Source organism: Pseudorca crassidens, chromosome 1 (assembly GCF_039906515.1).
Source record: "Pseudorca crassidens isolate mPseCra1 chromosome 1, mPseCra1.hap1, whole genome shotgun sequence".
Taxonomy (NCBI): domain Eukaryota; kingdom Metazoa; phylum Chordata; class Mammalia; order Artiodactyla; family Delphinidae; genus Pseudorca; species Pseudorca crassidens.
The window spans coordinates 135,525,363-135,540,611 of record NC_090296.1 but is presented as its reverse complement, the minus strand read 5'-3'; the positions used below and the strand labels follow the sequence as shown (position 1 = coordinate 135,540,611).

The following is a 15,249-nucleotide window of genomic DNA, read 5'->3' as shown; positions in this document are numbered from 1 at the left end:
AGAAATATGTGTTTCTCCAGAAAGGAAATCAATGTGTCTTTATGATAGATGCAGAGTGGAAGGCTGGGTACTGTCACTTTAAGTGATGAAGCAGAAAGACAGGGTAGCTCCACAGCTATCACCAACCTGCTGCCGACATAGCTGTTGGGAGGCAAAGCCCTGTTTAAATCTCATAATCATTGTTTATAGGATAGACTTACAGTCACTGACGTAATAGTTATTACTCTAACTTGTTAAGTTACAAAGTCTAGCGTCTAAGGTGTCCACAGTTTACTTTGTTTAAATTTTCTTAGCAATATCTTTGAGCCAGAGCTCTACTCTGTTGCTCTTCAGAGAAAGAGTCCTCCCCTCCCCATAGGAAGGCACCAGGTCTGCAAAGGCAGATAACTGTAGCACAGAATCTCCTTTCTCAAGAGAAACAGAAAACAGAAACCAGCTCCCAGGCTATGCCAGAGACACATGAAGCAGAAAACATCCTTAAGGGGACATAATGAGAGACTGCTTCATGGCAAAAATATGTCCAGAGATCTCCCTCCTGTTGAGATCCATGCACCTCCCCAGGACCCCAAGGGTAGATAGAGCTTCAGATAGAACTGTGCTGGATAGAAAAGAAACTTCTGCCCTGACGTTGTGAGGTTATAAGTTTCTCCATTCAGAGATGCTACAACCAGCGGACACTTACCCTATTAAGACTGCCTGAGAAAGTCATGGTGAGCAGAGATTTCTTTTCAGCATGAGTATTAGTGTCTCTGTGGCTACAACCAGCAAAACCATCCTAATGAGCTTGTAAAGGAATGTCAGGGTCTATGAACTCACATGTCAGCTAAAATTACTGTCTCTCTTGCCTCATGAATGACATCTGTCAGTAAAGTATTTGAAGTGCTTGTGGCCAATTTCTATAATAATGCTCTATGTATAAGCCCCTCGCCTAACCAACTTTTTAAAAATGCTTTGTTGGTTTGTGTTCCTTAATAAGTGTCTTTAGAGGGCATTTTATTGACGTGAGCGTGCACATGTATGCTCTGCATATTAAGACAGGCCTGATTAAACTATTAAATGACATTATATGCAGAGTACCTAGGGAGGGTTTGGAACATCATAGATATTCTTCACAGGTCCATTCCTTATTTATCACACCTCTCTTCAACTTGCATATCCTACAAATTAAATAAATAAGCACAAATAACTAATGCATTTGCTCAAAGCTAAATGACTCTTTTCCTTTTCCCCTAACGTTCACTTTCCACCACCCTTACTTCACGATCCCCAAGCTATTCAAGAATCAGGGTTTAAGAATTACACATTGGGCCTCCCTGGTGGCGCAGTGATTGAGAGTCCGCCTGCCGATGCAGGGGACACGGGTTTGTGCCCCAGTCCGGGAAGATCCCACATGCCGCGGAGCGGCTGGGCCCGTGAGCCATGGCTGCTGAGCCTGTGCGTCCAGAGCCTGTGCTCCGCAACGGGAGAGGCCACAACAGTGAGAGGCCCGCATACCGAAAAAAAAAAAAAAAAAAAAAAAGAATTACACATTAAGAATTCATTGGTCACCATCACATCCACTATAAATGATTGGAAGCCTTCCTACAATTTATATAAAATTGAAATGATTAAGATACATTCTTGCATTCTGATAATAGACTCTAGTAATGGTGTTATATGATTCTGATACAGTGATGGATTGGATTTGTTAATATTTTGTTTATAATTCTTGGTAGAAATTGGTCTTCAAATTCTGTACTATCTTTAGAAGTTATCTTCACAAAATGATTTTAGTACCTTTCCTTTTTATGGTTGAATAGATATTCTATAACACTGGAATTGATTTTTAAAGACTGTAAGGAATTCATCTGTAAAACCATCTAGGTCTGGTGCCTTTTATAGTAATAGATCTTTTACTTTCCAGTCTCAATGATAATTGATCTGTTCATGATTCTTTAAGTGATCATTTGAAGAGTTTGTATTTTTACTAGGAAAACCGGACTCCAGGTTTCCAAATTTATTTCTATAGAGTTGCACATAATATCTACCAGTGAGTTTTCTCCATATCTGTGCTTATGTTTCCTTTACAATGCTGAATTTATTTTGCTTTCTCTCTAACCAGGCTTTACAGGGATGTATCTAGTTCATTAATCTTGCAAAGTACCTAATTTTGATTTTGCCTACCCCTTTTCATGTTTTTTTTCTACGTCATAAGTTTTAGTTTTCATCTTTATTAACTACCTCCTTCTTTAGTCCAATTTTTCTTTTACTTTTTAGCTTGAGTATTTTAAAATTACTTTCAATCCTTATTTTTTTAAACAATAAAGATAATCTCAGGATATAATTTTTTAAGAGTACAAAGTTTGCTTGAATGTCTCATATAGTATATACTTTACTGTATTATAACTACACTCTCATAGCTGAATAAGCATCACACCTCCATAGTTGCCATATTTGTATTATAATCTTTTATGTATATATTATCTCATACAATGAGAATCTCTTCCTCTTTAAATAATTCTTTGTATTCCTGAAATACTGAGCACAGCTTTTTGCCCATGTAGAACCTCATTAAATACGTGTAGGATTTTTTTTAAAAAATTATGGAAGGCATGAAACTTGCTAGAGTATCTAATTCAGCAAAGCCTATGCACATCTACCCATTTATCTCCAAGAATTAGGTGATGCTGGAAAACTGAATGCTCAGGGGGTGATGCTATTAGAAGAAAGCATCAGATTTAAGCAAGATAGAGCTGGGCTCCAATTCCAACTTTTCCACTTACCAATCAAGTGATTTACCTTTTCCAAACCTCAATTTATTCACATATAAAGCAGGTTAAAAAAAAAAAAAGTTCTATCCTCACAAAGCTACTATGAGGATTAAATAATGCATGAATATGCCTGACACATAATAAGAGCTCCACAGCCATGAGCTCACAGTATTATTGTTATTACCATTATTGTTGCAGTAGGGACAGGGTGATGGGGTGGGAAATAATTGAGAGGCAGAAGCCAGGGAAGTGGAAAAGGCGCTGGGAAAAGGACAAGAAAGGGAGGACCTTAGCCCAGTCTTGACCCGGTGATCTTGGAAACACTGATTAGGTAAGGAAATTTTAAATCCTTTCCCTGTAATGTGACATTTCTACAAGCTGGTTCTATATTTCATTTCCACTTTGCTAAATAATGGTACACCAAACGTCTCAAGAGAGTGCCTAAGTTCACCCCAAAGAGGGCTGCAGGGATGGGAGTGGACAAGAGGAGGCAAGATGGGGTAGCAGTAATGTAACCACCAGCTGTCCAGTGAGTGCCCATTTTTGATGAGTACTTCAGCTTGGAGGGTCATTAGTGTGGAGAGAGGTAGAGCCTTTTTTTTTTTTTTTTTGCGGTACGCGGGCCTCCCACTGCTGTGGCCTCTCCCGTTGCAGAGCACAGGCTCCGGACGCGCAGGCTCAGCGGCCATGGCTTGCGGGCCCAGCCGCTCCGCGGCATGTGGGATCCTCCCAGAATGGGGCACGAACCCGCGTCCCCTGAATCAGCAGGCGGACTCTCAACCACTGCGCCACCAGGGAAGCCCGGTAGAACCCTTTTGCATTCTTTTCTGGGTGAAGTAAAGTCAGGGCAGAAGCAGCTGTAGCTCATCACTGTCTTGCACGGCCAGAGATCTCTCCAAGGCAGAATGGGCTCTGGTGCCAGATGGCCAGGTTCTAATCCCACTCCTGCCATTGACTAGCTGTGTGGCCTCAGACAAGATGTTTGATTTCTCTATGCCTCAGTAAAAGGAGGACTTTATTTACAAACATTTAAATAGAGTTATTTTATGTGCTTTACAAATATTAACCTATTAAATCCTTACAACAAGTATAGGAGGTAGGTCAGATAGGGTGCGGTGAGAATTAAAGGGTGAATATACTTAAAGTATAAGTACTTAAAGTGCTTACAGACCTTGTTGTTTGGCATATAGTGACTACTATGTAAGTATGAGCTGCTGTTATCATTATTATTGTAAATGTCATATATTAGCTGCTGTCCTCCTCATTATCATCACATCTTTCTGTTCTGTTGCAGTATGGGACTTGGTGGCATTTTCTCTCTCCTCATTCCATCACCAAGTTCTCCCCACTTCTCAGGCGCAAAGAGTCATTTGAGTATTTCCTTCACATTCTTACCATCTTGCCCTCCACTGTCTACATTCCTCTTCTGCATGTTCTGAGACCCTAGTTCTTCCATCTCATTTAGATGAGTATCAACTCTCCTGGGCCTACAGGGTACCAAGTATAGTGTTAGGTATTCTCACCTACACACAGAGGTCTGTGACCAGACCCAGTCAGAAAGCTATAATTCAATCAGCTGTCTGTTTGCATTTAAAGCCCACTCTTTTTTTTTTTTAATTGGAGTATAGTTGCTTTACAATATTGTGTTAGTTTATACCATACAGCAAAGTGAATCAGCTATATATACACTATTGATACTATGTATAAAATAGATAACTAATAAGAACTTACTGTATAGCACAAGGAACTCTACTCAAGGCTTTGTGGTGACTTAAATGAGAAGGACATCCAAAAAAAGGGGATATATGTATACGTAAAGCCCACTCTTATCCTAATATCCTTAAAATCTCCACCTCGCCTTCCAAACTTTTTTACCATCACTCTCAAACACTGGACTGGTTTGTTTATAAAACATAACATCCAAATTTTTAAAATAAAGAGTCAAGCTAACTTGATGTTTATATCTTATTCTCAGTTTTCCATATGTTTTAATTTTTTTAAGGTGATGAACTGATTTGCAGCATGTAATATGCTTTCTTGACAAACAATAGTTTCTTATTCTAGCACATAAACCTTTGAGATGATTACACCAATCAACATCTTACTCTACATATTTTAAAGCAATATCTTCAAATAGAGAAAAGTTAGAAACCACCAGATCGTGTCATAAATGCAAATTGTTTAAATATGCATTAGCAAATCCAGAAATGGAATAACTTGAAGCCATAAAAATGATTCTAAGGAAATAAGTCTAGTGATAAGGATGTATTTGATGCTACATTAAATGGAAAAAGCTGGTTACAACATATTATGTAGAATAAGATGCAATTTTATTTACTTACAAGAATATATAGCAGTGCAATCACAATGGCTGATTTGTGATGAAAGGGAAAATTCATTTTGGGGGTGCTCTTAGTTTTGCTTTGTATACTCTAATTTTTCTCTTTAATGAGTATACATTGCTTTTATAGTATCAAAAACAATAGAAAAAACTGCATTTTGGTGGAAAACACAGTTGGGCACTTATCTCCACCAGCTGAAACTAGCCTCAGTTAAGCCTTTTAATCTGCTGTCTCATCAGGCCATGCATTTGTTTGATAGATGGCTCAGTTGCCTCTGGCCTGTCATGTTGTTATTTGCTTTGAACTCTGAACATCTGGGTGGCAAGGACTAGCTGTCTAATATTGTTTTTTTAGTGTTTGGATATACAGAAAAATACATTAAAATTCTTCTAATCATTAGGATGAATCAAGAACCACTATTCCAATATGTTGAAGGCAAAATCAACCTTCTAAGCTTGGAGCACAAAGAGAAACAAAAGTGACCCATGTCACAGTCCTCTGTCCCCTTCTAGTCACTTCTGCAGAGTACGGCACACTCAGCCACCTTTAAAACAACCACAAACGCAGATTCCTTAACCACTGACTGTATTTTCTTCCTGGTATTACTGGGATTTATCTTAAACTATGCCTTTGCTTCACTACATATGTTAACCACATTCATTAACAATTTTTGAAGTTCTCCTTCTTCTTATCACCCTTAAAGTACACTTTATTTATTAAAAGATAATGAGCACATGTTCAGGAAATAGTAAAAGCCAAGCTTACATTTTTATCGAATTCGTATTTTACATTTATATTTTCTGATTAAAATCAGAAGGGTAACTGGTGCTTCCTTCACTTCTACAGGAGAGAAAGATGGGCTGCGCCTCTTGAGAAACAAAAATGTATCTGAAAAAAATTAAAATTTATCTTAAAAAAACATATTATACCTTTACAATGTCAAATACATTAATAATTGGGTGGTAGTGATATTTTTTTTTTATTTGGTCAGTTGGCATTATGTAGAATGCCACAGTGGAAATGATGAACTTTTCTTCAAAAATTAGGATAGCCAATAAAAATTAATTAAAAAAAAAACGGACATAATTAAACAAAACCAAACAAACAATCCCAGACATTTATAGTAAAACCTATAAAAGACCTAAATGGTAAAACAATTATTCTACAATGATCTATGAATTCAATGTAATACCAATAAAAATATACTTAGGCTATTTCTATTTTTTTAATTTTTTAAAAGTGTAATGATAAGAATTAGCTACACATATAAGTGCTGTATACTAAACATGGAGAAAGCATAGGTTTTGGGGTTTTTTTAAACATCTTTTTGGAGTATAATTGCTTTACAATGTTGTGATAGTTTCTGCTGTATAACAAAGTGAATCAGCTATATGTATACATATATCCCCATATCCCCTCCCTTTTGCGTCTCCCTCCCACCGTCCCTAAACCTCCTCTCTAGGTGGTCACAAAGTACCCAGCTGATCTTCCTGTGCTATGTGGCTGCTTTCCACTAGCTATTTTACATTTGGTAGTGTATATATGTCCATGCCACTCTCTCACTTGGTCCCAGCTTACCATTCCCCCTCCCCATGTCCTCAAGTCCATTCTCTATGTCTGTGTCTTGGTTCCTGTCCTGCCCTTAGATTCTTCAGAACCATTTTTTTTTTTTAGATTCCATATATAAGTGTTAGCATACGGTATTTGTTTTTCTCTTTCTGACTTACTTCACTCTGTATGACAGTCTTTAGGTCCATCAACCTCACTATAGATAACTCAATTTCATTTCTTTTTATGGCTGAGTAACATTCCATTGTATGTATGTGCCACATCTTCTTTATCCTTTCATCTGTAGATGAACACTTAGGTAGCTTCCATGTCCTGGCTATTGTAAATAGTGATGCAATGAACATTGTGGTACATGACTCTTTTTGAATTATGGTTTTCTCAGGGTATACGCCCAGTAATGGGATTGCTGAGTCGTATGGTAGTACTATTTTTAGTTTTTTAAGGAAACGCCATATTGTTCTCCATAGTGGCTGTATCAATATACATTCCCACCAACAGTGCAAGAGGGTGCCCTTTTCTCCACACCCTCTCCAGCATTTATTGTTTCTAGATATTTTGATGATGGCCATTCTGACTGGTGTGAGGTGATACCGCATTGTGTTTTTTGTTTGTTTTTTTCTAACATCTTTATTGGGGTATAATTGCTTTATAATGGTGTGTTAGTTTCTGCTTTATAACAAAGTGAATCAGTTATACATATACATATGTTCCCATATCTCTTCCCTCTTGCGTCTCCCTCCCTCCCACCCTCCCTACCCCACCCCTCCAGGTGGTCACAAAGCACCGAGCCGATATCCCTGTGCCATGCGGCTACTTCCCACTAGCTATCTACCTTACGTTTGTTAGTGTATATATGTCCATGCCACTCTCTCGCCCTGTCACAGCTCACCCTTCCCCCTCCCCATATTCTCAAGTCCGTTCTCCAGTAGGTCTGTGTCTTTATTCCTGTCTTACCCCTAGGTTCTTCATGACATTTTTTTTTCTTAAATTCCATATATATGTGTTAGCATACGGTATTTGTCTTTTTCTTTCTGACTTACTTCACTCTGTATGACAGACTCTAGGTCTATCCACCTCATTACAAATAGCTCAATTTTGTTTCTTTTTATGGCTGAGTAATATTCCATTGCATATATGTGCCACATCTTCTTTATCCATTCATCCAATGATGGGCACTTAGGTTGTTTCCATCTCCGGGCTATTGTAAATAGAGCTGCAATGAACATTTTGGTACATGACTATTTTTCAATTTTGGTTTTCTCAGGGTATATGCCCAGTAGTAGGATTGCTGGGTCATATGGTAGTTTTATTTGTAGTTTTTTAAGGAACCTCCATACTGTTCTCCATAGTGGCTGAACCAATTCACATTCCCACCAACAGTGCAAGAGTGTTCCCTTTTCTCCACACCCTCTCCAGCATTTATTGTTTGTAGATTTTTTGATGATGGCCATCCTGACTGGTGTGAGGTGATACTGCATTGTGGTTTTGATTTGCATTTCTCTAAAGATTAGTAAGTTGAACATCCTTTCATATGTTTGTTGACAATCTGTATATCTTCTTGGAAGAAATGTCTATTTAGGTCTTGTACCCATTTTTGGATTGGGTTGTTTGTTTTTTTGATATGGAGCTACATGAGCTGATTGTATATTTTGGAGATTAATCCTTTGTTAGTTGCTTCATTTGCAAATATTTTCTCCCATTCTGAGGGTTGCCTTTTCATCTTGTTTATGGCTTCCTTTGCTGTGCAAAAGCTTTTAAGTTTCATTAGATCCCATTTGTTTATTTTTGTTTTTATTTCCATTTCTCTAGGAGGTGGGTCAAAAGCATAGGTTTTTACATAGATAGCATTGAGATATTTGGCTCGTTTTTCGTATCACTTAAGTGATAACTTAAGAAGTTTTAAGTGTAAACTTAAAAAATTAAACTATGGATAGAAAAAATATACAAAAGTTACAACAAAATGAATTTGTTTCTTGTACCTTTATCAGAGGCTTTTGGAAAACATGAAAAGCACAGGTGAAGGTTATTAAAAGGCATATATTTGTAAATAAGTATTATAAGAACTGACATAACTGAATACGAAGAAGTATTTAAAAATGAAAAACATTTAAGAAACATTAGCCTGGAAAAGAGAAGAATAGGGTCTACCTGCTGAAATATTGAATCATGTCCAAATGAAAGAAATCATGTCCAAAAGAGAAGAATAGGTTCTAAATAAATAACAGGATGGAAGAAAAAACAGAGTAACCACATTGTTGCCAACCCCACTTAAAGACAATGACTCATGAGAACTGCCTTTAAACTGTCATGTCTTGGACCAGACTTCTCATGCTGGGCAAATGGTGAATGTCCTTCAACACCTCCTATTCAACAAATATGCCACATACAGGGACTGGTGGACACCTGAGGCAGGGACACAGATCTGAGCCATGGTGCCATAGAGGGAACCAGGAATTTTCCCACAAAAAGGCCACTGATAACTGAGGAAATGCAGAAAATCGAGGAAATGCAGAAAAAACTGGCTGAATGGACACAAAAACAAGACTTGTATATATGTTGTCTACAAGAGACCCATTTCAGACCTAGGGACACATACAGACTGAAAATGAGGGATGGAAAAATATATTCCATGCAAATGGAAATCAAAAGAAAGCTGGCGTAACAATTCTCATATCAGACAAAATAGACTTTAAAATAAAGATTATTACAAGAGACAAAGAAGGACACTACATGATGATCAAGGGATCAATCCAAGAAGAAGATATAACAATTGTAAATATTTATGCACCCAACATAGGAGCACCTCAATTCATAAGGCAAATGCTAACAGCCATAAGAGGGGAAATCGACAGTAACACAATCGTAGTAGGGAACTTTAACACCCGACTTTCACCAATGGACAGATCATCCAAAATGAAAACAAATAAGGAAACACAAGCTTTAAATGATACATTAAACAAGATGGACTTAACTGATATTTATAGGACATTCCATCCAAAAACAACTGAATGCACTTTCTTCTCAAGTGCTCATGGAACATTCTCCAGGATAGATCATATCTTGGGTCACAAATCAAGCCTTGGTAAATATAAGAAAACTAAAATCATATCAAGTATCTTTTCTGGGCACAATGCTATGAGACTAGATATCAATTACAGGAAAAAATCTGCAAAAAGTACAAACACATGGAGGTTAAATAATACACTACTAAATAACCAAGAGATCACTGAAGAAATCAAATAGGAAATCAAAAAATACCTAGAAACAAATGACAATGAAACACAATGACCCAAAACCTATGGGATGCAGCACAAGCAGTTCTAAGAGGGAATTTTATAGCAATAAAATCCTACCTTAAGAAACAGGAAACATTTCGAAAAAACAAACTAACCTTGCACTTAAGCAATTAGAGAAAAAAGAACAAAAAAAACCCCAGTTAGCAGAAGGAAGGAAATCATAAGATCAAATACAAAATAAATGAAAAAGAAATGAAGGAAACAAGAGCAAAGATCAATAAAACTAAAAGCTGGTTCTTGAGAAGATAAACAAAATTGATAACAATTAGCCAGGCTCATCAAGAAAAAAAGGGAGAAGACTCAAATCAATAGAATTAGAAATGAAAAAGGAGAAGTAACAACTGACACTGCAGAAATACAAAAGATCATGAGAGATTACTACAAGCAACTCTAAGCCAATAAAATGGAAAACCTGGAAGAAATGGACAAATTCTTAGAAAGGCACAACCTGCCAAGATTGAATCAGGAAGAAATAGAAAATATGAACAGACCAATCACATGCACTGAAATTGAAACTGTGATTTAAAATCTCCCAACAAACAAAAGCCCAGGACCAGATGGCTTCACAGTCGAATTCTATCAAACATTTAGAGAAGAGCTAACACCTATCCTTCTCAAACTCTTCCAAAATATAGCAGAGGGAGGAACACTCCCAATCTCATTCTACGAGGCCACCATCACCCTGATACCAAAACCAGACAAGGATGTCACAAAGAACGAAAACTACAGGCCAATATCACTGATGAACATAGATGCAAAAATCCTCAACAAAATACTAGCAAACAGAATCCAACAGCACATTAAAAGGATCATACACCATGATCAAGTGGGGTTTATTCCAGGAACGCAAGGATTCCTCAATATACACAAATCAATCAACGTGATACACCATATTAACAAATTGAAGGAGAAAAAACATATGATCATCTCAATTGATGCAGAAAAAGCTTTCAACAAAATTCAACACACATTTATGATAAAAACCCTGAAGAAACTAGGCATAGAGGGAAATTACCTCAACATAATAAAGGCCATATATGACAAACCCACAGCCAATATCATTCTCAATGGTGAAGAATTGAAACCATTTCCACTAAGAACAGGAGCAAGACAAGGTTGTCCACTCTCACCACTATTATTCAACATAGTTCTGGAAGTTTTAGCCACAGCAATCAGAGAAGAAAAAGAAATAAAAGGAATCCAAATCAGAAAAGAAGAAGTAAAGTTGTCACTGTTTGCAGATGACATGATACAATACATAGAGAATCCTAAAGATGCTACCAAAAAACTACTAGAGCTAATCAACGAATTTGGTAGAGTAGCAGGATATGAAATTAATGCACAGAAATCTCTTGCATTCCTATACACTAATGATGAAAAATCTGAAAGAGAAATCAAGGAAACACTCCCATTTACCACTGCAAAAAAAAGAATAAAATACCTAGGAATAAACCTACCTAAGGAGACAAAAGACCTGTATGCAGAAAACTATAAGACAATGATGAAATAAATTAATGATGATACAAGCAGATGGAGAGATATACCATGTTCTCCGATTGGAAGAATCAACATTGTGAAAATGACTATACTACCCAAAGTAATCTACAGATTTGATGCAATCCCTATCAAACTACCAACAGCATTTTTCACAGAGCCAGAACACAATTTGTATGGAAACACAAAAGACCTCGAATAGCCAAAGCAATTTTGAGAAAGAAAAACGGAGCTGGAGGAATCAGCTTCCCTGACTTCAGACTATACTACTAAAGCTACTGTAATCAAACAGTATGGTACTGGCACAAAAACAGAAATATTGATCAATGGAACAGGATAGAAAGCTCAGAGATAAACCCACTCACATATGGTCACCTTATTTTTGATAAAGGAGGCAAGAATATACAATGGAGAAAAGACAGCCTCTTTAATAAGTGGTGCTGGGAAAACTAGACAGCTACATGTAAAAGAATGAAGTTAGAACACTCCCTAACACCATACACAAAAATAAACTCAAAATGGATTAAAGACCTAAATGTAAAGCCAGATACTATAAAATTCTTAGAGGAAAACATAGGCAGAACACTCTATGACATAAATCACAGCAAGATCTTTTTTGACCCACCTGCTAGAGAAATAGAAATAAAAACAAAAATAAACAAATGTGATCTAATGAAACTTAAAAGCTTTTTCACAGCAAAGGAAGCCATAAACAAGATGAAAAGACCACCCTCAGAATGGGAGAGAATATTTGCCAATGAAGCAACTAACAAAGGATTAACCTCCAAAATTTACAAGCAGCTCATTGCAACTCAATATCAAAAAAACAGACAATCCAATCCAAAAATGGGTGGACGACCTAAATAGACATCTTTCTCCCAAGAAGATATACAGATTGCCAACAAAGACATGAAAGAATGCTCAACATCACTCATCATTAGAGAAATGCAAATCAAAACTACAATGAGGTATCACCTCACACTTGTCAAAATGGCCATCATCAAAAAATCTACGAACAATAAATGCTGGAGAGGGTGTGGAGAAAAGGAACATTCTTGCACTGTTGGTGGGAATGTAAATTGATACAGCCACTCTGGAGAACAGTATGGAGGTTCCTTAAAAAACTACAAATAGAAGTACCATACGACCCAGCAATCCCACTACTGGGCATATACCCTGAGAAAACCATAATTCAAATAGAGTCATGTACCACAATGTTCATTGCAGCTCTATTTACAATAACCAGGACATGGAAGCAACCTAAGTGTCCATTGACAGATGAATGGGTCAGGAAGATGTGGCACATATATACAATGAAATATTACTCAGCCATAAAAAGAAACAAAATTGAGTTATTTGTATTGAGGTGGATGGACCTGGAGTCTGTCATACAGAGTGAAGTAAGTCAGAAAGAGAAAACAAATACTGTATGCTAACACATATATATGGAATCTAAGTAAATAAAATGGTTCTGAAGAACCTAGGGGCAGGACAGCAATAAAGACACAGACGTACAGAATGGACTTAAGGACACGGGGAGGGGGAAGGGTAAGATGGATGAAGTGAGAGAGTGGCATGGACTTATATAATATATACTACCAAATGTAAAATAGATAGCTAGTGGGAAGCAGCCGCATAGCACAGGTGATCAGCTGGGTGCTTTGTGACCACCTAGAGGGGTGGGATAGGGAGGGTGGGAGGGAGACTCAAGAGAGAGGAGATATGGGGATATATGTATATGTATAGTTGATTCACTTTGTTATACAGCAGAAACTAACACAACATTGTAAAGCAATTATTCTCCAACAAAGTTGTTAAAAAAAAAAAAAGAATTCCAAGGATTCCAGGGAGAGGAAACTGCATGTTCAAAGACACTGAGGTATCACGATATGCTCAGGGAATATACTTCTGTGTGACTAAAGAGCTGGACAGATGGCAAGAAGAGGTCCTGTAGAATCAGGCCCAGTGCACGTTAGCAGAAGTTTTCCTTTCTGCCATGTTAAGAAGTTTGGGTTTCGTCTTCAAGACAATTGAAGCTCTTACCGCAAGGATTTTTACAGGGAAATGACATCATTGTATTAGCATTTTAATGTTTAAAATATCATTCTGGAAATAGTATGAAATATAGATGGAAAGAATGTAATTTTGGAGACTGTTGCGATGTTTCAGACGAAAAGTATTAAGAAGTGAATTGAGGGTATTGCTATAAGGATGGTGAGACAGAAGCAGAGTCAAGCAGTGGTCAGGAGCTAGCATTGACAGAAATTGTGAATTGCTTTGGTGAAGGAGAAAGAGGAAGGGAAGAATCTAGGAGAATTGTAGGTTCTTGCCTTGGGTAACTGGGTAGATAGTGGCACATTTTCCCAAAATAGGCAATACAGAAAGAAAGGGGTGGGGTGGTCAGGAGAGATAGCACATTTAGTTTTCTAGGTATAGAGTTTATGGTGCCTATAAGATATCAAAGGAAAAAGTTGCATTTACTAGAATGTGAGATTCCTGAGGGTAGCGACTTTGTTGGTTTATTTATTTATTTATTTATTTATTTATTATTTTATTTTAAAAAGGTTAAAATGATATGTATTTTTCTTTTTATTTTTTAATTGGGGTATAGTTGTTTTGCAATGTTGTGTTAGTTTCTACTGTACAGAGAAGTGGAGTTCCCTGTGCTCTACAGCAGGTTCTTATTAGTTATCTATTTTATGCATATTAGTGTATATATGTCAATCCCAACCTCCCAATTCATCCCACCACCACCACCCCACCACCCTGTTCGTTTAGTTCAACGTAATCATTGTTTAGCACATTATCTGGCAGATGATAAATGGTTAGTAAATTCCAGTTGACTATGTGTTTTTGTGTGAATTGGGTCTGGATCTCAGGACAATGTTCTAGGCAATTATTAATGCTCTTTGGTTTCCTTACACAGAAAATTCTAGAACCTCTTCTGATGTCCACCAAGACCATTTTAGTTCCAGAAATAGGACAATTCTGGTCCACTCCAAAAGGAGTGAATTACAGAAATCTTACTGAGATTCCTAATGGTCCTATTACTCTTTAACAGATATAAGAAGGGTTGTTTGTTTACTGACAGAAGAAGACAAATTTGCAAAATAAATTTTTAAAGTGATCAGAGTGAGCAGAATGAATGATAAGTCATAGCATTGGAGTGAGCCTCTGATACTTTTTTAATCACATGTGTGGCTTTTAAGTTGCTATTGAAATGGTTAGGAGAGCCAAGTATGATTGCTGAGGATGGCTGTGATCCACATACGCATCAAAACTCTAAAAGAGATTGTTGCATCAGAATGAGAAGCAGTGAGAAATGCAGAGCTCAAGTAGAAATCTGGAAAAGACTTTAAGAAAAAAGAAGGAAAGAGAAAAACACCCTATAGTAAATGGCTGTGCTACTTGGAGAAACTGGAACAAATCTTTTTTTGTCAGAGAAGCTTGAACTACCTGCCTATCCCTTTAAGCATTTTCATGTACAAATCAAACACAGATGGCCCATTACGTTTATGACCTCCTGTCAATTACTCTCGATGGAGCATACATTAATTATTGAAATATTTTCATAGTATATAAGTTGTTAGTGGTTACATTGCCATAGATAATTTCAGTTTTCTGATTAGAAGCCGGTATAAACAATTTTATTTATAAAAATTAATCTCTTGAATGTAGTACAAACTACAAATACAGTAGTAAATTTTTTTTTTCCATTTAACAAAGCCAAACTAGAAATCCTGGCCTCTGTCCTTGGAAGTCAGCATTGTTAGCACTGCATACAATACATAAACTCTG

General features: G+C 37.0%; 1 long non-coding RNA gene across 1 annotated transcript in view; it reads right to left on the bottom strand.

Moving 5' to 3' along the window:
* Positions 1–1,058: 1,058 nt before the first annotated feature.
* Positions 1,059–15,249, bottom strand: part of LOC137201561 (uncharacterized) — an 81,921-nt gene continuing 67,730 nt past the window's right edge. Inside the window, exons 9-10 of the long non-coding RNA XR_010932232.1 lie at positions 5,858–5,980; positions 1,059–1,157 (exon numbers count right to left, since the gene is read on the bottom strand). This is a non-coding gene — a long non-coding RNA (uncharacterized lncRNA). The remainder of the gene's footprint in view (positions 1,158–5,857; positions 5,981–15,249) is intronic.